The 25,017-nt window shown below is 39.4% G+C and overlaps 1 protein-coding gene across 1 annotated transcript in view; it reads right to left on the reverse strand.

The window, feature by feature from the left end:
* The window catches only part of LOC105485067 (ALF transcription elongation factor 2), a 613,671-nt gene extending 596,867 nt beyond the window's left edge, over positions 1 to 16,804 (reverse strand). Inside the window, exon 1 of the mRNA XM_071088433.1 lies at positions 16,788 to 16,804. The gene's annotated coding sequence lies outside the window, so the exon portion shown is untranslated. The remainder of the gene's footprint in view (positions 1 to 16,787) is intronic.
* Positions 16,805 to 25,017: the final 8,213 nt, after the last annotated feature.

Genomic DNA, 25,017 nt, shown 5'->3' on the forward strand with positions numbered 1-25,017 from the left:
TAAATTTAACTGAGTCATCTACTGTTGCCAGATAGTAGCATATACTAATTGCAATAAATGAAAAACATCTAAAAGTTAAAAAAAAATGTATCCCGAGTGCTGAACTTGCAAATCTATAGCAGCAAAGCAATAGTGAGCATTACAGACACAAGTACCCCCTTATTTCCCTTCTTGAGAAATTCCAGTATTTACTGATGAAGCTATCCTAAGGTAAGAAAAGGTTAATTATTATATTTTTATGAGAACTGAATTTTGTATTTAATTAACAGATAAAGTTATTCCATGTTGTAAACAGGCTGTATTCTCAATGAAACCAAATATTATGACAATTGCCAAGTTTATTAGATAGTTTATTGTGTGAATGCTAAAAGTCTATTTTATTGAACTCTCACCCCTCTTTATTAGATTCTGCCTCAAGCTGATTTTAGATATTACAATTTCCCTGCCATTTTAGTTTGGTAGTTCTGTAATTCTCATGGTATGCATTTAGTTTCAGGTTTCTCCTTTACAAAGTGATACCCCAAAACCTGAATATCTACAACTGTTGGTTGTGTTTCTCCTGCCTCACTTCAATTATTACAGCATCAGAGTCACAAGAAAGAAGGCACATCATGGTCAGCCTGCTTCATAACCCCACCATGCCTCCACAGGACATGCTGGTTGAGGATATGGGCTCTATCCCCAGACAGACATGGGTTCTTTTTCTAGTCCCACCACTGACAGGCTGTGGAACTGGGGAAAAGAAAATGTGAACATGGTATAGTGGTTAAGTACCTATGCTTTCATCCAGGCTACCTTGGTTTGATACTCAGCTTAGCTCCTTGCTTAACTGTATATGTTCTGGCAATTTGCATAACATCTCCATGCCTCAATTTCCTCAGCTGCAGAATAGGGATGTTAATAATAGCATCTACCCCATGGAGTCATGGTGAGGAGGGACTGAGCACTTGGCATTTTGTGATTGTTGAGGACCTAAAGGACTGCAGATATCTTCTGTGCAAATTATAAAACAAATAAGAATGTGATTTACTCCACATGTACATGAGAGATGGAGCATTGCAAGTTGTTCAAATAGTGGCCACACAAGGCTAGAAGGGCCACCCTGTGGAGAGGTCCCCTGTGACTGTTTGAGTGGGTCCTGGTCAAGTTAAGTAACTCTCTTCAAGTTAGAGCATCTTGATTTCCGGAAGGGCCACATACAATCAGCTTGTCTGTCTAGCCCTGGGAAACTCCTTGGGGTAGGGGGAACAATGAGGTTTGGGGAACTGCTGAATGCAGACAAGATGTCAGCAGCCTGGTGAAAGAGTCCCTGAGTGCTGGATGGAAACAGCATTACTGCAGGATCTTTAGAATGCCTCATCATAACCTGTGGGTATTAAGAGCTTCTTGCATGTATTTTGAAATTTGATTTAAAATAAAAAAGCCTGGTTTGTCAAGAGAATGGAGGTTAGTAGCTTTGTTAACATCTAAGTGCTACTTGAACATTAAAAAGACCCCGAAGGGAATTTACTTAGTCCTAATGTAGGATGAGAGAAAAGGGAAGAAATGGGGTTAGAGAAACAAAGAGAAAAAGAAAAATGATGAGTAAGGAGCAGAGGAAGGGAGTAAATAGAAATGTATAGTGCAGAAGTATGGAAAGAGCCTGGACACAGAAATGGATCCCAAAAGCCACACTGGGACACAGCTGCATAGTATGTAGGGAAACACCTCAACTTTAGCGCAGGAAAGCTCCTTAGATTTCGCTTAGTCAAACCTGTTCATATTAGAGATGGGAAAATTGCAGACTGCCTGCTCATGGTCATATAGAGTTTGTGGGACTCTCTGGGTCAGGAGACCTGGCCACTTCCCTCCTTATCTGGGGATCTGAAAATTTGTCTGGGTGTATGTTTTGGTTGTAAATAAGAACTATTTTCCTCCTAGAATACTTGCATCAAACTGCAGGTATATCAGGCCACTTCCTACCCTAGAAGTTAAGCCTTCATTGCATGTTGTGCTTTATAAGTGATATATGATTGCCTGGGTATAGTTTGGGTTTTTTGAGAGTCCAAGAGATGAAGGGCTCCACCAAAGCCCTAGAAATAATAGTTAAGGAGCCTTACTTACCTGAGAGAAATGAAAGTCCTGAATCTTGTAAAACTTTATCAAGACAGATTAAAAATGAAAATTGCAATTTCTCCTGAGAAAATACTGGTGTTTTCTAGCTTTATTAAAGAGTGACTTTCTCTTTCTTGATATACATGCTGATGCCATGGAGTGATTATTTGTCCCATTGATACCCAGTGACCTGGGAGAAGAAAGAGAGAAAGCTTGTAGTCTGGCAGAATTCCCTTGAGAAGCAGATGGAAGCGAGTGATTTTCAAAATTGTTCAGAATAATTTTACAATATAGACAAAAGCAAACATATACTACTTCTGAGTATAAATTCTTACACCCTCATTCCATCCATAAGTACATTTCTCCTGTGAGTTTACTGACCAGCCATCTTGTCTTTGAATTTTCATCTTGCACTAATGAACAACCCAGACCTGCACAGAATAGCCCTTTCATCTGGTCCAGGCTTTAGCTTCTTCAGCTTTAGTTCATCCTTATGAATTTCAGTACTATCTTGCAGGAAAAACAAGATCACTATCAATTTGTTTGATGTCCTTTGCGAGTAGCAATAGGACATTATTAATTCTCTCCCAAGACCTTTCCCCTCTCACCAAAGGATATAAACAGAGTTATTCTAAACCGTTTGCTATGTTTGGACATTCTTTTCAGAAAAACCACCCTAACCCATCCATAAGAGCAAAGGAAGACATGAAAGATAAAACTGCCAGGGTTTAAGTCAAAGATCAGTTAAAACATCCAGCACTTGTCAAAAATAATGTTTAGAAAAAAGAATTCCCAGAACATATTTTATGCTGATTTCCACAAGATCATAAAGGTTAAAGGAGCAAATCCCACGATGAGCATTAGGTTCAAAATGAAGAGCTAGATATCTAGTTATATATGAATAAAATAATGTAATGCATTGAGAAGGATATTTTTCTTTTAATGAAAACATTTAAAAAAGATTTTCAAAGTTAATAGGGTTGTGGCGGGGAGTTTAACATCAAATGATGTAATTCACTAAGCAACTTCACTGTAAGAAACTCAGCTAAAGAAATGGTGACAGCTCCTTCAATTTGTGTGTTAGTTGGTACTGAGGGATGGAGCCAGTTGGCAAGTTATGGTGTTTGGCGGGGGTGAGGGTAGCTGAAATTTGAATGTAAATAATAAGATTCTAGAGCCTGTGCTCTTAATCATGAATGATGTGAGAAATGGGGTTCAGATGAAGCTCAGGGATGGGATGTATGGTCACTTTGAAGATATCACCCACCCTCCCCACTTACTCTAGGGATATATTGGGAAGCAGAGGTGGTAGATAGGAAAACGGCTTCCCAGAATGATATGGTCTGGATATTGTATTAGTCTGTTCTCATGTTGCTAATAAGTACACACTCAAGACTGGGTAATTTATACAGGAAAGAGGTTTAATAGACTCACAGGTCTACATGGCTGGGGAGACCTCACAGTCATGGTGGAAGATGATGGAAGAGCAAAGAGATATCTTGCATGGCAGCAGGCAAGAGAGCTTGTGCAGGGGAACTCCCATTTACAAAACCATCAGATCTCATGAGACTTATTCACTGCCATGAGAACAGTGTGGGGGAAACTGCACCCATGATTCAATTATCTTCACCTGGCCCCACCCTTGCCACATGAAGATTATTACAATTCAAGGTGAGATTTGGGTGGGGACACAGCCAAACCATATCAGCTGTGTCCTCACCTAAATCCTATATTGAATTGTAAGTTCCCATAATCCCCACATGTCATGGGAGGGACCTGGTGGGAGGTAATTGAATCATGGGTGTGGTTACCCCCATGCTTCTGTTCTCATGATAGTGAGTGAGTTCTCATGAGATCTGATGGCTTTGTAAGGGGCTTTTCCTTCTTTGCTCAGCACTTATCCTTCCTGCCACCATGTGAAAAAGGAGGTGTTTGCTTCCCCTTTTGCCATGATTGTAAGTTTCCTGAGGCCTACCCAGCCATGCTGAACTGTGAGTCAATTAAACCTCTTTCCTTTATAAATTTCCCAGTCTTGGGTATGTTTTTATTAGCAGTGTTAGAATGGACTAATACCCAGAATTAAAAAGAGTATTTGAGTTCTTTGTTTTGTCCATTGTTTGTTTCTCATTCATCTTTCTACAGTCAGTACTAAAGATATAGCATCACTGAAGTGTAGTTGGTTGGAATCTCTTCCTTTAATCAAGAGATTTTTAAAAATTTAGTGCTTTTTATAGGACACTCTTATGAATTGAACTGTGTCCTCCATAAAGGTATGTTAAAGCCTTAGTAAAGATACATGTGAATGTAACCTTATTTGCAAGCAGGATCATTGCAGGTGTAATCAAGTTAAGATAATGTCATACTGGATTAGGCTGGTGATACCATTTGGCTCTGTGTCCGCACTCAAATCTTATCTTGTAGCTCCCATAATTCCCATGTGTTGTGGGAGGGACCTGGTGTGAGATGACTGAATCATGGGGGTGGGTCGTACCTGTGCTGTTCTCATGATAGTGAATGAGTCTCAAGAAATCTGATGGCTTTAAAAATGGGAGTTTCCCTGCAGAAGCTCCTCTCTTTGCCTGTTGCCATCCATGTAAGATGTGACTTGCTCCTCCTTGCCTTCCACCATGATTGTGAGGCCTCCCCAGCCATGTGGGACTATAAGTCCAATAAACCTCTTTCTTTAGTAAATTGCAGTCTTGGGTATGTCTTTAACAGCAGTATGTAAACGGACTAATATAGTTGGATTAGTGATTGGAATGATGCTTCTACAAGCCAAGGAATGCCAGGGATTACTGGCAACCACCAGAAGCTGGAAGAAATAATGAAGGATAGACCACCAGAGCTTTTAGAGAGAGCATGGTCCTGCCAACATTTTGAGTCCATACTTCTAGCCTCTGGAACAATGTAACAATGCATTCCTGTTGTTGTAAGCCACCAAATTTGTGGTCATGCGTTATGATAGTCCCAGGAAACTAATAAAGACAGTGTTACTTTGGGTTGCCTTATGTAATAAAGTTAGTCCTCCAAGGAATAAACTTTTTGGCTCCTCTGTCTCAGAATTGAGTACTAATAATAATCCATTCTGGATGGATACTCCCAAATGAGTAACCACACCATTTTTCAAAAACACTATGGTGAAACTTGCATTATGGTATATTGTTTATTCATAATAAGCTATCTATAGATATCCACTATACAAAATGGACACTCAAGCTAACATATTTGCTATTTGCTAAATTAATTCCACCTGCCCCACTGATTTATCATTTTCACATTGCTTGGTTTCTTTGATCCCTGGCTTCTACATTTCCCTCTATGCTCACTTTGGAACAATATGAGAACAATTCCTGGAAGACAGTTCTCTACATGGGATCAATTGCAAAAATAACCTTTAACCTTCTGAAGCAGATCCTTGATATCAAAGAGTTCCAAACTCCAAATTATTTCCTTTAAAAAGTTATCTCTTAATTAACATTAAGTAGTTCTTATTATTCCAATAGATTTGCATTTTTCATTGCTGTTGATAAAAGTATGTGCTTATCTCTTTCATGCATTACAATGGAAAATTAGAAAGCAATATTTAGTATGTCACTTTACAGCCAAGAGACTCTAGAATTTTGTAACAGTAATCTGATTATCTTATCTGAAATACATTTAAACACACACACACACACACACACACACACACACACACACACACACACACACACACCAGCTTATCTTTGACATTGCTACCAATAATCTAGTATTACTATTCAGTAAAACTTTTTGTGTTAGGAAAGTAAAGCACCTGATTAACCTAATTAAGTGACTTAATCAGGGGCTTCACTGCAGATGAAAACATTGCTCCCACTCTGCCTATGAAGTGTATGTTCTTATGCAAAGCAAATGTAATATTTGAATTCTTAACTGATGGCCTTCATAATGCATCTATAGAATTAACTCTACAGAGAGCTGCAATCAATGAAGTTCGCCAAGGTTATACCTTATCCAACAGGTGTCTTCCACCTGCTTGTCTAGGAGTTTCTCTGAAACCCCCATTATTTCAGTGATTCTTCAAGGTTTGACAGCTAATGCAGAAGAATGCATACAGAAGTCTTCCATTAAATGAGAACATGTTATAATACTAGAGAGATAAAGGAATAGTCTGGGGCATAGGTGCTATAGTCTTGTTTTATTCACATATTGAGATGAATTTGTTTATCCTATCAGATATTTGACACCTTGGAATCCAGAGATAACTTTTTGTTGTGAAGGATGAGGTTCAGGAATCGGGGGAGGGATTGGAAATGAGGCCTTGGCCACTCCTGGATAATGATATTGAGCATAAATATGGAGGGATAAATAATAATAGATGAACAGCATCTCTGCTGAAATGGCCTACTTACCTACCAGAATTCTTCACTTCTAACCTCACCACATGGAGCATATCTTCATTCTCCAGACTTGCAAGATGAGCACTAAGCCTGATGTTACAACTACAGAGCTATATTCCATAGACCACTACAGAATAATATTATTACCAAGAGCTTGGGATTTTGCAGTGAGACAGATTTGTATTTGAATCACATCTCCACTATTTACTGGCTGTGTAACCCAGGTCAAGTCACTTGAGCTCTATTGGATGCTCAGTTTTTCATCTGTAAAATGTGGATAATGAAACTTCCCTAATGAAGTTATTATGAGGATTAAATTACATAATGCTTAACACACTGTCTTTATAAGCAATAAATAAGTATCAGGTATTATTATTACTATTATTATTATTTTTGAGACAGTGTCTCTCTCTCTCTGTTGCCCAGGCTGCAGTGCAGTGGTGCAGTCTTGGCTCACTGCAACCTCTGGCTCCTGGGCTCAAACAATTCTCCTGTCTCAGCCTCCCAAGTAGCTGGGACTACAGGCACCTGCCACCATACCCGGCTAATTTTTATATTTTTAGTAGAGATGGGATGTCACCGTGTTGATCAGGCTGGTCTCGAACTCCTGACCTCAGGTGATCCACCTGCCTCAGCCTCCCAAAGTGCTGAGAATACAGGCATGAGCCACCATGCCCAGCCAATATTAGGTATTATTAATGAACCCAATCCAGGCAAATTAGCATTTGCTTCTGGTGGTCAGCCAATGAACAGTAGACCAAATAGTTGATTAATTGACCTAGTTAGGTCCCTGAGAAATCCAAAGTAACCTTACTCTATTTGTGGGCCAGTTATATCACCTTACTAATTAAATGGGGACATTTAGTGGTCTAATTCACTACTATCCAATGTACCTGCCAGCAACTAATCAGTTAAATTATCAGGAGACAGAATGAAGAGTGAGGTTTCAGTAGACCCCAACAAATACTTTTGGCTGATTATACTTAGGGAGCAGGACTGTGTAGCACGACCTCCAAATTTTATGATGTTTGCATTCTTTGGCCTCCTTACCACACTTGAAGAGTGTCTCATATGACTCTGAGAGAGTCTAGCGTCCAGATGGTTGGGCTCTCTCCCCTTCTAGCACTCCTTTTCAGACCCAGAAACAACCTGTTTCATATCAATTAGGACATAATTACTCATTCCAGTCTAAATTACTTTTTAAAACAAGTGAACAGTCTATTACTAGTACTGGGATTATACTAAGGGCATATGCTATTTGTAGATATGTGCAGTAGGTGGAACAAAATATGCCCTAATAAAATAACAGTTCATAAGCTTCAACATTAAAAATCCTGAGTTAATTTTTAATCCCTCCTTATGAAGCCACTGAAGATTTGTAAGCTTTTGCCTAATGAAGATCTACAGTATAATGGCCATAGTACTCTGAGGATGGAGGGCAATGTACCTCGAAAAACACTTGAAAATCCATTTAATTATATCAGGCCCCATGACAAACACTTATGAAGGCACACATCAAAAACTAGAAGTGTGATTTGGGATCACATATTATTGGCTGAGCAGAAGAAACAACACTAAGTAAAAATCTACTTCTCTTTCCCAATCAACAAGTCTGACAGTTTAATTCAAGTTTTGGTTTTCTTAAGGAATAAACCTACCATGTAGTATTATTTCAGCTGTATCAAATTCCCCAATTCCTAATACTGAGTTCTTATAACTTTTGCAAAGCTGTTAGATATGCCATACATAGTTCTGTGGAGACTTATTGTAGACAATAGAGAGTGTTCATCCATGCAAAAAGGATAGGTCCAACAGCATCCTAGGCTTCCCACACACTGCTGTTTGCACCTTAGGTGTTATAAACTGAATACTAATTAGATTTTAACACTTGTAATTAGATGGCTTATTCATGCTGTTGTAACGTATTTTTCTTTTACAAATTTGGTTTCACAGTTGTCACTTTCCAGATAACTGCCTGAGATTTTGGTGGCATCATTGATAACTTCCCACAACCTCCACCATTGCTCAATGCTTACTTGTTGAATGAACAAATTCTTTAGAATATAACTACTTCTGGTTTACTCCATAGTCACCTAAGCTGGACTGGCTTCTTCTATCTTTGATCACTCATAGTCTGTTCTCAACATAGCTGCCAGAGGGGTTCTCTTAAAATCAAAACAAGATGGTGACCCTTCTCTGTACACTTTCCTCTAGTAGCTCACCATTTCACTCAGGATAAAAGCCAAAGTCTTGTGTAAGGCCTGATCTACAAGATCCTATAAAGCCTTATCTATATATTCTGTCTTTCTTACTCCCCATACACTGTTCCCAGCCTCTGGTATCTACTTTTCTACTCTCTACTTCCACAAAAATCAACATTTTAAGATCCCACATACAAGTAAGAACATGAGAACATTGTCTTTCTGTGTTTGGCTTATTTCATTAGACATAATGACATCCAGTTCCATCCATATCGCTGCAAATAACATGATTTTATTCTTTTTACAGCTGAATAATATTGCCTTGTGTGTGTGTATATATATGTATATATACACATTTGTATATACATATATGTGTGTGTGTATACACACACACACACACACACACATTTTCTTTATTCATTTGACTATTGTTGGACATTTATATAGGTTGATTCTATATCTTTGCTATTGTGATTGCTGCTGCAATAAACATGCAAGTACAGGTATCCCTTTGATATACTGGTTTCCTGTCTTTGGATAGATACCTAGTAGGGGGATTACTGGACCATATGGTAGTTCTATTTGTACTATTTTTGAGAAATTTCCTACTGTTTTTCATAGTGGCTGTACTAATTTAAAATCCTACTAACAATGCACAAGAATTTCCTTTACTCTACATCTTCACCAGCAACTATTGTTGTTTTTTAATAATAGCCATTCTAACTCAAATAAAATGTTATTTCATGTGGTTTTGATTTCCATTTCCCTGGTTAGTACTGCTGAATATTTTTTTCACATACCTTATGTCCATTTGTATGCCTTCTTCTGAGAAATGTCCATTCATGTCCTTTGCCCACTTTTTAATAGGATTATTTGTTGTTGTTGTTGTTGTTGTTTTCTACTGTTGAATAGTTTGAGTTCCTTATGTATTCTGGATACTAGTCCTTTGTCAGATGAATAATTTGCAGTTATTTTTCCCATTCTACAGGTTGAATCTGCACTCTGTTGATTGTTTCGTTGGGTGTGTAGAAGCTTTTTAGTTTAATATAGTCCCATTTGTCCATTTTTGTTTTGGCTGTTTGTGCTTTTGGAGTTTTAGACATAAAATTTTTGCCTAGACCAATGTTCTGAAGTGTTTTCCCTGTTTTCTTTTAGTAGTTTTACAATTTCAGGTCTTACATTCAAGTCTTTAGTCTATCTCAGGTGTATTTTTGTATATGATGGGAGATAGGGGTCCAGTTTCATTTTTCTGCATATGGGCACCCAATTTTATCAGAACTATTTATTGAAGAGAGTATTCTTTCTCCAATGTATGCTCTCTATGCCTTTGTTGAAAATCAATTGGCTGTAAATAAATGGATTTATTTCTGGGTTCTCTATTCTGTTCCATTGGTCTATGCATCTGTTTTTCTACCAATACCATGCTGTTTTGGTTAGTGTAGCCTTGTGATACATTTTGAAGTCAGATGGTACAATGCCTCCAGCTTTGATATTTTTGTTCAGGATTGCTTTGGATATTTTGGCTCTCTTTTTGTTTGTTGGTTTTCTGTACAAATTTTCGGAGTGTTTTTTCTATTTGTGTGAAAAATGACATTAGTATTTTGGATAGGAATTACATTGAATCTTTAGATTGCCTTGGGCATTTTGGTCATTTTAATCTTATTAATTCTTCTGATTCATGAGTTTGGGATGTCTTTCCATTTGCTTGTGTCCTCTTCAATTTCTTTTATCAGTGTTTTGTCGTTTTCCTTGTGGAGACCTTTCATCTCCTTGGTTAGGTTTATTAAGTATTTTACTTTTTTGTAGCTATTTTAAATGGAGTTGCCTTCTTGATTTCTTTCTCAGCTATTTCATTGTTGCTATATAGAAGTGCTGCTGATTTTCATATGTTGATTTGTATCCTGCAACTTACTTAATTTATTTAACAGATCTAAGTGTTGTTTTGGTGGAGTCTCTAGGTTTTTCTAGATAGAAGAGGAACAATTTGATTTCTTTTCCAATTTGGATGTCTTTTTTTTTTTTTTTTTTTTTTTTCTGCTGCCAATTCCTCTGCCTAGGACCTCCAGTACTATACTGAATAAGAGTGGTCAAAATGGGCATTCTTGTCTTGTTTCAGTTCCTAGGGAAAAGGTTTCCAGCTTTTCCTTATTCAGTATGATGTTAGCTGTAGGTTTGTCATATTTGGTCATTAATATGTTGAGGTATATTCCTTCTACGCCTAGTGGGTTGAGGGTTTTTATTATGAAGAGATGTTGAATTTTATCAAATGCTTTTTCTGTTTCTGTTGAGATGATCTTATAGCTTATGTCCTTCATTCTTTTGGTGTGACATATAATGTTTATTGATTTGTGTATGTTGAACCCTCCTTGCTTCCCTGGGTTAAATCTCACTTGATTATGGTATATTATTTTTTGATATGCTGTTGGGGTTAATTTGCTAGTTTTTTGCTGAGGATTTTTACATCTATGTTTATCAGAAATATTGACTTGTAGTTTTCTTTTTTGTGTTCTTGCCTGTTTTGTCAATTCAGAGTATTGCTGGCTTTGTAAAATTAGTCAGAGAGAATTTCATCCTCCTCAGTTTTTTGGAATAGTTTGAGGAGAATTGCTGTAAGTTCTTCTGTAGAATTTGGCAGTGAAGACATCAGGTTCTGAACTTATCTTTGTTGGGAGGCCTCTTACTACTGATTCGATCTCATTATTCATTAGTGGTCTGTTCAATTTTCATATCTTTTTCTGATTCGATCTTGGTAGATTGTGTGTACCTTGGAATTTGTCTATTTTCTCCAGGTTTTCTAGTTTCTTAGTGTATATTTGCTGATTATAAACTCTGATGATTTTTTTTTTTTTTGTATTTCCGTGGTATTAGTTGTAATTTCTTCTTTTCCATTTCAGATTTCGGTTTTTTGATCTTCTCTTTTTTTAATCTTGGTTAGCCTAACAAATGGTTTATCAATGTTTTTTATTTATTTATTTTTTTAAACATTATGTATTCCTGTTCTTGGGTCCCAGGATGGCATATGCTGCCACCTGTGTTAGCAAGTCTGGGTGGGCTGATTTGGGGGCCTCTGGATGGCTTGATCATGTGCCAGGAGTGACTGTAGGGGGTTAAGTAGGTGAGAGAGTTTTCCAGCTCCTGGGCAGCAGGTGCAGCCTGAGCAATGGCAGTGGCAGTAGTAAGACACCTTCTGGGACCCAAGCGGTCCATGTTGGGGTTGGTGGTTGCCTGTGTTGGTGTTGGGTGGGCCAGTCCCCAGCCCTCCACATGGCCTGTGCAGTTGAGTTTCAGCTGTGATGGTAGCAGCAGGTTGGATGGACCTGACGTCAGACCCCAGGAGGAGTGCTCAGGTGCCACCAGTGGTGAACTGGGCTTGGCCATCTCCAAGCCCCCAGATGGTGTGTTTGGATACTGGGAGTGGGTAAAGCTGGTCCAAACAGACCTGCCCTCAGAGTCCCTGTTGGTGTGTACAGGCACTGGTTATGGTTGGCAAAGGTGGGTGATCCACAGGCCCCCAGCATAATGCTCAGGTAGAGGCAGCAGCAGCTGTATAGCAGCCCTGCTACCGGGGAGGGCAGTGTTACTTTAAGTGAAAACAGAGGTAGGCAGGTAGCTGGGGCTATGAGTGTTGCCACCAGTGCAGACCCAAGGCATGAACAAAGCCCAGTCAAATTTATCCTTTGTGTGTGTGAAAATGTTTGGCCACCCCTTTGCTGGGGTGTTTGGAGTCATTGACTGTGGCTCTCATCTCAATCCTGGTGGTGGTGGCTATGAGTATGGAATGTCAGTGGGGCTCCAGGGGTGTGGAAATGCAGGGGTTGTTGAGCCCCAGGGAAGGACACTGTCTGGCGAGGGTTTATATCTCAAAATGGTGCCATACTGGAGCTTCTTGGGACTCAGGGGTTTGTGGGACCCAGCATAAGCCCTCTCTCTGGAGCAATGCCTTCACAAGGTCTCCAGGCAAATGCCTGTGTGTGTCTCAGGGCCTGTGAGGGTCAAGGTGTTTTCCTGTGTCTAGGATTATCTGCAAAGAAACGTGGACGACTGGGGGTCTCTCACTTACCTTTTCCCCACACTGAGGAACTTCTCCAGACTCTGCTAATTCCAGCCAAACAGGCTGCCTGGCTTTCTTCTTCCTTGCTTTCAGTGCTTCCCATCACTTCTCTGCTGAACAACAATGTTCTCTCTTAAATAATATATTCAAAGTGTGATTATCTACTGGCTATTTTGATTCTTCTCCACAGGAAAGGCAAGTACCAGATGCATCTAGTCAGCTATCCTGAGGCCCCTTCCTTATCCAGAGTTTTGAATTGTCATCAGAGCGTTTATTCTGACTTAAGTGAAAGTCCTCACCGCATACTTTGTTATAGCTCTAACGTAATTAACCTCTGCTGCAATTTCCCCTATCTCCCTCTCCTTTCCCTCTGGATCACATATTCCTCTGTGTCCCTAGCACCTAGCTCAGCACGTGACATACTGTAAATAAATACCTAATATATTCTAGAACAATGAATTGCCAGAATAATTTGAAACCAGGAATGTGAGTTCAGACTTCCTTACTGGAAGCCCAATGTCCTTTTCACTGTACCATGCTTTTTCTTCCAGCTCAACACTAACTATCTCAGAACTTGTTCATGCATCTACAGAAAGAATATAGAAAACCACTTGCAAAAGCAGAAATCACTGTCTGAATCAGGTTCACATCTTGGCATTTGATCATTGATACATTTACTTTGGCTTAGATTTATTATCAGCCTGTATTATGGCCCTTCTGTCTGCTATGGCTCCTGACACTTTGCTGTCTCTTTAACCTGTGTTTTGCATCCTTAGGTTTCTGAACCCCTGACTGTACTCTGGTGTCCCACGCCTGACTTCTGTTTGAAAATTCCAGCTCTTCTGTTACCTGAGAGGCAGGCCTTTAGACAGGGCCTTCTGGGTGTTTTGACAACATTGCTCCTCTCTCATTGAGTCAATGAGGTGGAAGGATACACATATATGAACTTACTATGATTCCCTGCCTCAGCTGAGGGGATCAAGTCATCAATGACTGGGCTTATATATTTGTTTGTTCAGGCTGCCATAACAGAGCACCACAGATTGATTGGCATAAACAATGGAAATTTATTTCCTAACAGTTATGGAGACTAGAAGTCTAAGACCAAAGTATCAGCAGTGTTGGTTTCTTCTGAAGCCTCTCTCCTTGGCTTGTAGATGGCTGCCTTTTCCCTGCTTCTTTAAATGGTCTTCCCTGTGTGTCTGTGTTCAAATCTCCTCTTCTTATCAGGACACCAGTCACATTGGATTAGGAACCCACCCTTATGACTTCATTTAACCTTAGTTATCTCTTTAAAGAGCCTACCTTCAAATACAGTCACATCCTGAGGTAGTTGGGGTTAGGACTTCAAATAGAAATTTTAGGGTTATACATTTCTGCCCATAATTGCTTATGCCAAAACCAAAAATTTCTGTGACCTGCCCATGCTACCACACAAATCTCACCGACACAAATGAGTTTGCCTCTGTGTTACCTAGGTTTTGGCAACAAGCAACATTACCTTCCACAAATATGCTATACCATCTGCTTCCTAAGACAAATCTTGTCTGTTATGAGAGAATTGGCAAGCATGAGTGTGAAAGTTTGAGTTCCAGATATTAAATATTTAAATATTAATTTGTTCTTTGAAATGGTTAATAAAGTTATTAGTATGTTCATTATAAGCCTCATAATTATATTTAATATTCACTAATAAAATCAACAGGATAGGATTCTATCCCTACTTCTTTGGTAAAAGTAGCATGTCTTATTTTGTTCCCCATGTCATTATTTCTCTTTCCCTCAATTAGTTCAGTGAACCATACAAGATTGTAAATATTAAATTCTATGACATGCTTAATTGACAAAATATGGAAGAAATGTGTGTACCAGTGGCTATAAATGACATCACATGCTCTGGAGGAAAAATGGTTCAGTGGGAAATAATGTAGCATTAATAAAACATACCAGTTACATTCAAAATGGGAAAGCATTTGGGTGACAGAAAACATTTTCTCACAGCATGGAATTTTTGATGGAGAAATTGAGTTTAAGTTGGTTTAACATACAAGGTGCGGGTATGTCAGCACTAACAATTGGCATTTCTGCATTTTTATCTAACATTATTCATGGCTTCAAAATAAATATTTCACATTTTTATCCTGTATCGTAGAATGTAAGTGGTATAAACTTCCCAGAATCCCCAAGGAAATAATGACTAACACTTATTGAGCACACTTTTGCCAAGCATACTTGCATTAGCTCATTTCACCTGGAACTCAATCCTAGGAGGCAGGTACCATTATTTTCCCTATTTATTGATGAGAAAACTGAGGATGGAGAGTTTGGGTAATTATCCCATTCTCATACAACTAGAATATAAAGGAGCTATGGCTTGAATTTCACTGACTCCAAATCCCATGTTTTTACTGTTATATGTAAACTCTCCTTGCCTCAATGTTTCCTCATGTGTACAATGCATAAGATAAAATTAAATGTCTTGGCAATGTTGAGGAAATACCTTACCTGAAAACATTATAAAAATACAAAACTCACAGCAAATAGGTACAGATATCTAAAAACTAATTAGGGAAAAAAAAAATAACTCTTACATCCAGGGACCCAGAGGTTTTTTTGTTTGAGGTTTTCCTAGACTGGCAAAGTTAAAATATTTTATTTTTTAGTAACTTTAAGGGTAAAATTTAAAAAATATTTGTTAAGAGATAGTACACAGTGGTTGGGTCTAGATATTATTAGTAAAGGAAAGCTTTAAAAAGGTTGTATTGGCCGGGTGTGGTGGCTCATGCCTGTATCCCAGCACTCTGGGAGGCCAAGGTGGGTGGATCACCTTAGGTTAGGAGTTCAAGACCAGCCTGGCCAACATGGTGAAACCCCATCTGCACCCAAAATACAAAAATCAGTCAGGTGTGGTGACACACGCCTTTAATCCCAGCTACTCAGGAGGCTGAGGCAGGAGAATTGCTTGAACCTGGGAGGCAGAGGTTTCAGTGAGCCGAGATCATACCACTGCACTCCAGCCTGGGTGACAGAGTGAGACTCCATCTCAAGGAAAAAAAAAAAAAAAAAAAAAAAAAAAAAAAAAAAAAGAAAAGGAAGAAAGAAAGAAAGAAAGAAAGTTGTCTTACAATAGATACCACTTGTTCTCTTAAAACATACTGAAAATCAGTATTAACTATTTACAATGTGACTCTAAGTAATAATGACTAGAACTAAGAGAAAAGAGCAAGCTACTGATTACCACTTAATTTTTTAAACTGTTACATGGGAAAACAGAGGTGTAGAGGGCCTTGTTCCTTATTGCTTTGGAATGAAGGAGGCCAAATAATTGGCTTTGAACTGAAGATCTGCAAAAATAATCATCAAGGAAATTCTTGCCTTGGGCTCATTTGCCAATATCAGGGTATTTCAATGAAAGTAACGGTAATACATAGCATTGTATTGAAGCAGACATTTCAAATTCCAAATATGGGATGACTCATTGGGCAAAAGAGTCAGGTCTTGTGCAGGTTCTGGTGCAGGTCTTGCTATTTACATCTAAGAACCTTCAGCTGGCCACCTCTTGGGTCTGTTTCCCTACTGGAAGCATGAAGAGCTGGACCAAATACACTGTACAGGCCATTTCAGCTTGAGTGACTTGTCCTCCTTGCAGCCTCTTTCTATGGGTGGAAGTTTCCGGGATCAGTTGGAAAGCTCCTTCTCAGTGCCCAGATGTGAGAGCGCTGAAAAGCCCCTTGTCAAGAAGGAGTATATTATTTAACTGTTTCATGGTGTCACAAACACATGCTTCAACAAGGCAAGAGCTCTCTCTCACGCAATGTAAACAATCCCTATCACTGACAGAGATAGTACATTATCAACATCAGCAGTTTATTTGGGTATCAGCATTAGCCACTCAAGCTGAGCTTAACCAACAATTCTTGCAATTCCATATCTTGTCTGATTTTCCCTTTCTAGTTTGCTGTCTTCCCATTGTTCTTTTACACAGCACGGGAGCTGCTTCTAATTCTGTTTGTTGCCATAGGAATCTAGTTTCACAGGGGTATGCAAGTGCCCCTGACTCACCTGCTTCTGCAGAAAAGCTATGGGTTATCTGCTCCTTCCAAAGACACCAGGGCTCCAGGTAACCACTCCCTGGTATAAGGAAAAGTAAGCAGGTAAGATTTACATGGCAATTACATTTTTCAAGGTGCAGGCCCTCCATGTTTTCCCTATCTTCCTGAAAACACATATTCCAGTGAGGTACACAGAAGAGTAAGTCTCATTTTTATTTGTAAATAGAGAAACTAAGGCACAAAGGCATTTCATAACTTGCCCAAGTTCCCACAAAAAGTGACATTATTGAGGCTTGAGCCCAAACCCTTAAGCTCAGTTCCCTTTCCTTCCAATAAACTACTGTCTCTGATTACATGGCACTTAAGTGTAAGACCAGAGCAAATTGTTGCTTCAGACAACTAGGGAACTATTATAGCCTAGTTCAGAGATCAGCAAACTATGGTGAAACGTGGCCCACTGCCTGTGTTTTAAAATAAAGATTTATTGGAACACAGTCATGCACATTTATTTATGTATTGTCCTTTGCTGCTTTTGCACTATGACAGCAGAGTAGTCATTGTGAGAGAGACCATGTAGTCTGTAAGCCCGAAAATATTTATATGGCCCTTTACAGAAAAAGTTTGCTATTCCCTGGTCTAGTCGGTAAACACATGGACTTAGAATATACACATACTGAGATTAGAATTCTAGCCCTGCTACTTTGAAATTGTGTCACCTTGGAAAGTTCCTTAATCTTCCCGAGCCTCAGTTTCCCTCTACGCAAAATGGGGTTGCTGTGTATCCCTTCGCAAAATCAAATGAGATAACATACACTTAGAATAGTATCTGGTGTGTAGTTAGTTATCACTCAATGACCATTATTGTTATTTCTGAGGAAAATCAGGTCACATTCTCTGCCACTAAACTTTCAGCCAGCGGTTTTCTTCTAGCTGGCTGAGATGCATTTTGTTGGACTGAGATTTCCATAGATCTGGTGCAAAATTCTAAAAGACGGGGCCTGCCTGTTGTTCCTTGCCAGTTCTACCCCACATCATTTCTGCTACAGTGGAACCCACTTTGACTTGGCTTCTGAGCTGATTATTGGTACACAGGCCTTTCCTCTGCTAGTTAAAAACATTTGACTGCTGCTTCTGCTTGGACACTGTTGCTATGCTTGGGATTTTTACCCCCAATGGATCTGACCATTCTAGCAAAGTGCAGCCAGTGACAATAAGTAGAACAGAAGGCAAGAGTGATGTATTTTAGTGTAGAAATGGGGCCCAAGCCACAGATTTATCATACACGTGTCCCTTTTTGCATGTTTTTGAGTTGTCTTAGTGTTACAAGATGACTGATTTCTTGTGTTCAAAGACTTTACATATGAAATGGGTCATTCTGATGACCAAGCCCAGAGACTCTAGTGATGAATTTGAGCAAGAATGGTCACTGATCTTCCTGAGATGGGCCCCCAAAGGTTAGGGTTTACATTAGACTTCCTGGAATTCTCTGATAGCCCAGTAAGATTATCACTCATTATATGATCTAAGCCAATAGACAGCCCAAAGCTTCTCATCATCAAGGCCACCTTTATAAAGAACTGTCCTCACTGGGAACTACACATTTTGAAATATTTTGCTATATCAAACAGCATTTATTTATTTGAATAGCCTTCTTTACCACCTGCATTTATGAGGTAATAATTAAATAAATTTTCCCTTTTAAAGAATAAATTGAAAGGATCAGGTAACTCCCAATCAGTTTCTTGTCAGCATGAGATGCCTTCAAGTTTTTCATCTGCAAAATAGAGGTGATACTAGTCATAACCTCAGGGTTATTATGAAGAGTAAAGGAAGTGGAACAGTGGCTGGCACAAAGAAAGTGTTCAGTCAGGGTTAGCTATCATGGCTGTGAAGGAGAGGTTAATGGATTGATGGACTTGACAGAATCCTAACCCAAAGTCAAAGCACTTGTGACTTTGTCTGCCTGCCCAGTCTGAAAGGGAGCATATGTAAATTCTCTGTCTAGTTGGGAGGATTAGTGTTTGCTTCACATTGAGAAAAACCTGTGGACCTCTATTATGCCCTCTAGACCTCTAGTTGTCCAGGGAATGATCTAGGCTCAAGCCAATCTTTTCAGGCTCTACAATTTGAGGTCAAAAATACAATTAGTATTTTTGTTCCCTAAGACACAGAAGACAACTGCCTTTAATTTGTTCTAAAGTGCTTTCTTTCAGTTTCAGGATGTGTACAAGGCATACTGGGAAGGAAGTTGTACTTTCACTTTAGCATCCCAGGACTTAATGAGTAAAGCCAGCATGACCTATTTATAACTTGCAAAGGCAGCGGGCTAGTATGTAGGGTAATTAGAGACATAAGCTTTGAGTCATGCAGACATGGCTTCTCTCCCTGACCCTGTTACTCACTGGCTCTGTGACTTTGGTCAACTCCCTTTCACTCTCTGAGCCTGTTTCCTCACCTACAAAGTGTAGGTTATATTAATACCTACCTCATACGAATGTACAACAGGTAGAGGACACACATAGAAGGGGGGGAGAGAGGTATCCGTGCCATACTTGTTTTCTTTCTTCTCATTAGCATACCCAGGATCATTTCCCCTCTCAGCCTTTCCCATCCCAGGTTAAAAAATCCAAACCTCTACAATGTATCTAGTCAAAAGACAAAAGGTAGGATGGCATTTTGGTTAACCTGAGTCTCGCTTCATCTAGGAAAAGGAAGGTAAGCTGGGAACAGATTAAAGCAAACTCGCTATAAGATAGGCAGGCTGGTTGGTTCCCTGTTTTAATATGGTCTGGAGGAAAAGAATGAAAGTTCCCTACTCAAGCTGTGGCTTACCGAACTCTCAACCAATCAGTAATAAAAGACCCAAGAGGCTGTTAACCACAAATTCCTGCTTCAGAGGGCTAGGGACTTCCCCAGGGCCTGCATGTGCAGTTAGAGTTAAACTTCAAACTATAGTTAACCCTTCCTTATTTTAATGTTAAAAATCATGCCCAGAGGTAGAGATGTAAAATGCTAATTCCACATATGATATATGAAGAAGCATGTTGAGCCAATGTATAAGTACTAGAAAAATCCCTCCTACTCCTATATATGCCCTGATATAATACTTTCCTGTAGAAAACTCCTATAAAACGAACTCACAGACTACCCTCAAGAACCAACCCATTTCTTTTCCCTTCTTGGTGTTGATTCCCCTGTGCACAAGCGGAATAAACTTTCCTTTGCTGCTATGTTTGGTTATCTCTTTTGGTTTCTATCCTGGGCAATCACAAAAATGCATGATGCTGGTAACATTTTGTGGCACCCAGGTGAGGCTCTCCTTTTAGGTTCCAGGAGAGTGAGTGAGACTGCCCAGAGGATGGAGGTGTCTGACCAGACATGAACAAAAGCTAGCATCCTGGACCAGTGTTTCAGTGCTGGCGCCTTGGTGAGTCAGATCCAGACTCTGAATGTATCCCTGTTCCCTTTCGTTCATCTGCCTTGCCTTGCCTTGCATTGCCTTGCCTTGCCCTGCCTTGCCCTGCCTTGCCCTGCCCTGCCCTGCCCTGCCTTGCCTTGCCTTGCCTTGCCTTTTGCCTTGCCTTTTGCCTTGCCTTTTGCCTTCCTTTTTCCCTTCCCTTTTCCCTTCACCTTCTTCCTTTTCAGTCTGTTTTGACTCTTCAGGAGTCCTGGTGTTTAATTAATCAGCCTTGGAACCCTGGTTTCAGTTTCTTTTTGTCCAATGGGAGTGATTCCTATTTACCCATCTGGTATTTTGTTTGGGTAGCTGGAGCGAATCTGGCTCAGCTTTCTGATATTGAACTGGGAAATTGTCTCCTGTTCTTGAGCTGGCTAAAAAGCAGTCAGCAATCTGGAGTTCTCTTTTGTCTCAGACTTTGAAATTTCTCAGTACTTTCCTCAATTTTTGTCTTCTCTATGGGGTCTGGAAACTGGAAATTTGCTTTGTCATTTGTCTAAGTGAAAATGTACTTCCTTTGATGGTCCTTGTTGCATGTGAGCTTGACCCTTCACAATTCCTGGGAAAGGCCTTACTCACCAGATCAGATCACCACTTTGTCTAGTTCATCACCTTATCGTTTGATAGAGTCAGTGTCAATGAATGTAAATATACAGTAGGTTCTACTTAGAGCTGGTGCAAAAGCTACAACCTATTAAATTTTGAGGGCTGTGGCCAGAAAATTTGGAAGCTAGAGTCTCTCAAGCTCCCTCAGTCAGCTTCCTTCTCTCTGTCCTCCTTCTCTTGCCTGGTTCTCACCAGGTTTCTGAGGGTCTGGGTTGGGTGGGAAGAGGAGTGGTTCATTAGAGCCAAGGGTTCCATCCCTCATCAGGCTACTTAATCATAGGACACCAGGTCTACCATGGAAAACACTGCAGGCATACCAAAAGATTTCTCCCTAGGATGCATCCTCAGTAATTGAGATGAATTTGAATTGGATAATTTAAAGAAAAAGAAGCTGATGTATCTCTGTAATGTTGTTTGGCTTTGGAATCCCCAGGGAGACAAAGAGACATAGCCTAGGAATGGGGTCTTTGAGTTATAACACTATTTACAATTGAATTTGTGTTGCAGAAATTCTAATAAATATGTTTAGATCCCATATGTGCTGGCCTTTATAAAATTAAACCAGGATCCAAAACTGTGGGACTCCTGCAGAGTCTATGTGGCATCTCTTAAACAATTGAAAACGGAGCCAATTTCTGCTTTAGACTTTGACCCTGTAGATGCTGTCTTCTCAACACCTTTCTAGGGGCAGGCAGGAGCAATGAGTCCTTCTGCCCTGGTGGGTCCTCCTTCCTCTCACTCTGAGCCTCCCCCATATTGGGCTGTGTCAGGGAGGACTTCCCCTTCTACTTCCCAACAACCCCCAGTGCTATTCCCAATGGGGCTCTGGTCAGGCTCAAAGCTTGCACCTTCCTTTACTTCTCCACCAGCTCTGGGAGGTAACAGATGGCACTGGAAGGACAGTTTTGATACATGTACACTTTCCTTTTTTAAAAAAAAATAGATTTTAATTTTTATTATTATTGAGTTGAATGAGTTTTTTATACATTCTAAATACAATTCTTAGCAAGTTTATAATACACAAATATTTTCTACTGGTCTGTAGTGTGTCTTTTAATATCTTTTTTTTTTTTTTTTTTTTTTTGGGATGGAGTCTCACTCTGACCCCCAGGCTGGAGTGCAGTGGCACAATCTCGGCTCACTGCAAGCTCCGCCTCCCAGGTTCACACCATTCACCTGTAGGTGGGACTACAGGTGCCCACCACCACACCTGGTAATATTTTTTGTATTTTTAGTAGAAACAGGGTTTCACCGTGTTAGCCAGAATGGTCTCAATCTCCTGACCTCGTGATCTGCCCGCCTCGGCCTCCCAAAGTGCTGGGATTACAGGTGTGAGCCACCGCGCCTGGCCTTTTTTTAACTTTTATTTTAGGTTTGGGGGTACATATGAAAGTTTGTTACATAGGCAAACACATGTCACGGGGGTTTGATGCACATATTATTTCATCACTCAGGTATTAAGCCTAGTACACAATAGTTAATTGTTCTTTTCCTTTCCCTCCTCCCACCCTCCACTCTTTGATATGCCCCAGTGCATGTTGTTCACATCTATGTGTCCATGTGTTTTCATCATTAAGCTCCCACTTATAAGTGAAAACATGTGGTATTTGGTTTTCTGTTCCTGTGTTTTTTTGCTAAGGATAATGGCCTCCACCTCCATCTATGTCCCTGCAAAGGATATGATCTCATTCCTTTTTCATGGCTGCATAGTATTCCAAGGTGTATATGTACCACATTTTATTTATCCAATCTGGTCGTTGATGGGCATTTAAGTTGTTTCCATGTCTTTGCTACTGTGAATAGCACTGCAATGAACATACACATGCATGTATCTTTATAATAGAAAGATTTATATTCCTTTGGGTATACACTCAGTAAGGCGATTGCTGGGTCAAATGGTATTTCTGCTTCTAGGTCTTTGTGGAATCACCACATTGTCTTCCATAATGGTTGAAATAATTTACACTCCCACTAACAGTGTAAAAGTGTTCCTTATTCTTGGCAACCTTGCCAGTATCTATTGTGTTTTGACTTTTTAATAATCATCATTCTGACTGGCATGAGATGGTATTTCATTGTGGATTTGATTTGCATTTCTCTAATGATCAATAATGTTGAGCTTTCTTTCATATGTTTTTTGGCCACATGAATGTATTCTTTTGAGAAGTGTCTGTTCATGTCTTTTGCCCACTTTTTAATGGGGTTGTTTTTGTCTTGTAAATTTAAGTCCCTTATAGATGCTGCATATTAGACTTTTGTCACATGCATAGTTTGCAAATATTTTCTCCCACCCTCTAGGTTGTCTGTTCACTCTGTTGATAGTTTCTTTTGCTATACAGAAGTTCTTAAGTTTAATTAGATCCCACTTTTCAATTTTTGCTTTTGTTATGATTGCTTTTGGTGTCTTTGTCATGAAATCTTTGCCCATGCCTGTGTCAAGGATGGTATTGCCTGGGTTGTCTTCCAGGGTTTTAGAGTTTTTGGTTTTACATTTAAGTCTTTAATTCATCTTGAGTTGATTATTGTGTACGGTGTAAGGAAGGCATCCAGCTTCAATCTTCTGCACGTGGCTAGCCAGTTATCCCAGCACCATTTATTGAATAGGGACTCTTTTCTCCATTGCTAGCTTTTGTCAGCTTTGTTGAAAGGCAGATAGTCATAGATGTGTGGCCTTATTTCTAGGCTATTCTGTTCCACTGGTCTACATGACTGTTTTTGTACCAATACCATGCTGTTTTGGTTACTATAGCCTTGTAGTATAATTGAAGTCAGGTAACATTATGCCTTCAGCTTTGTTCTTTTTCCTTAGCAGTGCCTTGGCTATTCAGGCTCTTTTTTTGTTCCACATGAATTTTAAAATAGTTTTTTTCTAGTTCTATGAAGAATGGCCTTGGTAGTTTAATAGGAATAGCACTAAATCTGTAAATTGCTTTGGGCAGTATAGACATTTTAATATTTATTCTACCTAACCATGATCATGAGATGATTTGCCATTTGTTTGTGTCTTCTCTGATTTCTTTCAGCAGTGTTTCATAATTCTCATTATAGAGACATTTCACCTCCCTGGTTAGCTGCATTCCTAGGTATTTTATTCTTTTTGTGGCAATTGTGAGTGGGATTGCTTTTCTGATTTGGCTCTTGGTTTGGCTGTTGTTGGTGTATAGGAATGCTAGTAATTTTTGTACATTGATATTGTACTCTGCAACTTTGCTGAAATTATTTATCAGCTGGAGGAGCTTTGCAATTGAGACTATGTGATTTTCTAGATATAAAATTATATCATCTGCAAACAGAGATAGTTTGACTTCCTCTCATCCTATTTTGATGCCCTTTATCTCTTTCTCTTGCCTGATTGCTGTGGCTAGGACTTCCAATACTATGTTGAATAGAAGTGGTGAGAGAGGGCATCCTTGTCTTGTGCCAGTTTTCAAGGGGAATGTTTTTAGCTTTTGCCCATTTAGTATGAATATTGACTGTGGGTTTTTCATAGATGGCCTTATTATTTTGAGGTATGTTCCTTCAATACCTAATTTTTTGAGAGTTTTAACATGAAGGGGTGTTGAATTTTATTTAAAGCTTTTTCTGCATACTTATGTGGTTTTTGTCTTTAGTTCTGTTTATGTGGTGAATAGCGTTTATTTAATTTGAGTATGTTGAACCAACCTTGCATCCTGGGGATGAGGCCTACTTGATCATCGTGGATTAGCTTTTTAACGTGCTGATGAATTTGTTTTGCAAGTATTTTGTTGGGGATTTTTGCATCAATGTTCATCAAGGATATTGGCCTGAAGTTTTCTTTTTTTGTTGTGTCTCTGCCATGTTTTGGTATCAAGATGATTCTGGCCTCATAGAATGAGTTGGGGAGGAGTCCATCCTCCTCAATTTTCTTGGAATAGTTTCTGTAGGAATTGTACCAGCTTTTCTTTGTAAATCTGGTAGAATTTGGCTGTGAATCCATCAGATCCCAGATATTTACTATTATTATTTTTTGGTTGGTAGGCTATTCATTATTGATTCAATTTCAGAGTTCATTATTGGTCTGTTTAGGGAATCAATTTCTTCCTGGTTCAGTCTTGAAAGGGTGTATGTGTCCAGGAATGTATCCATCTTGTCTAGGGTTTCTAGTTTGAGTGCATAGAGGGATTAGTAGTAGTTTCTGGTGATTGTTTTTATTTCT

The sequence above is a fragment of the Macaca nemestrina genome, chromosome X (genome assembly GCF_043159975.1).
Source record: "Macaca nemestrina isolate mMacNem1 chromosome X, mMacNem.hap1, whole genome shotgun sequence".
Lineage (NCBI taxonomy): Eukaryota > Metazoa > Chordata > Mammalia > Primates > Cercopithecidae > Macaca > Macaca nemestrina.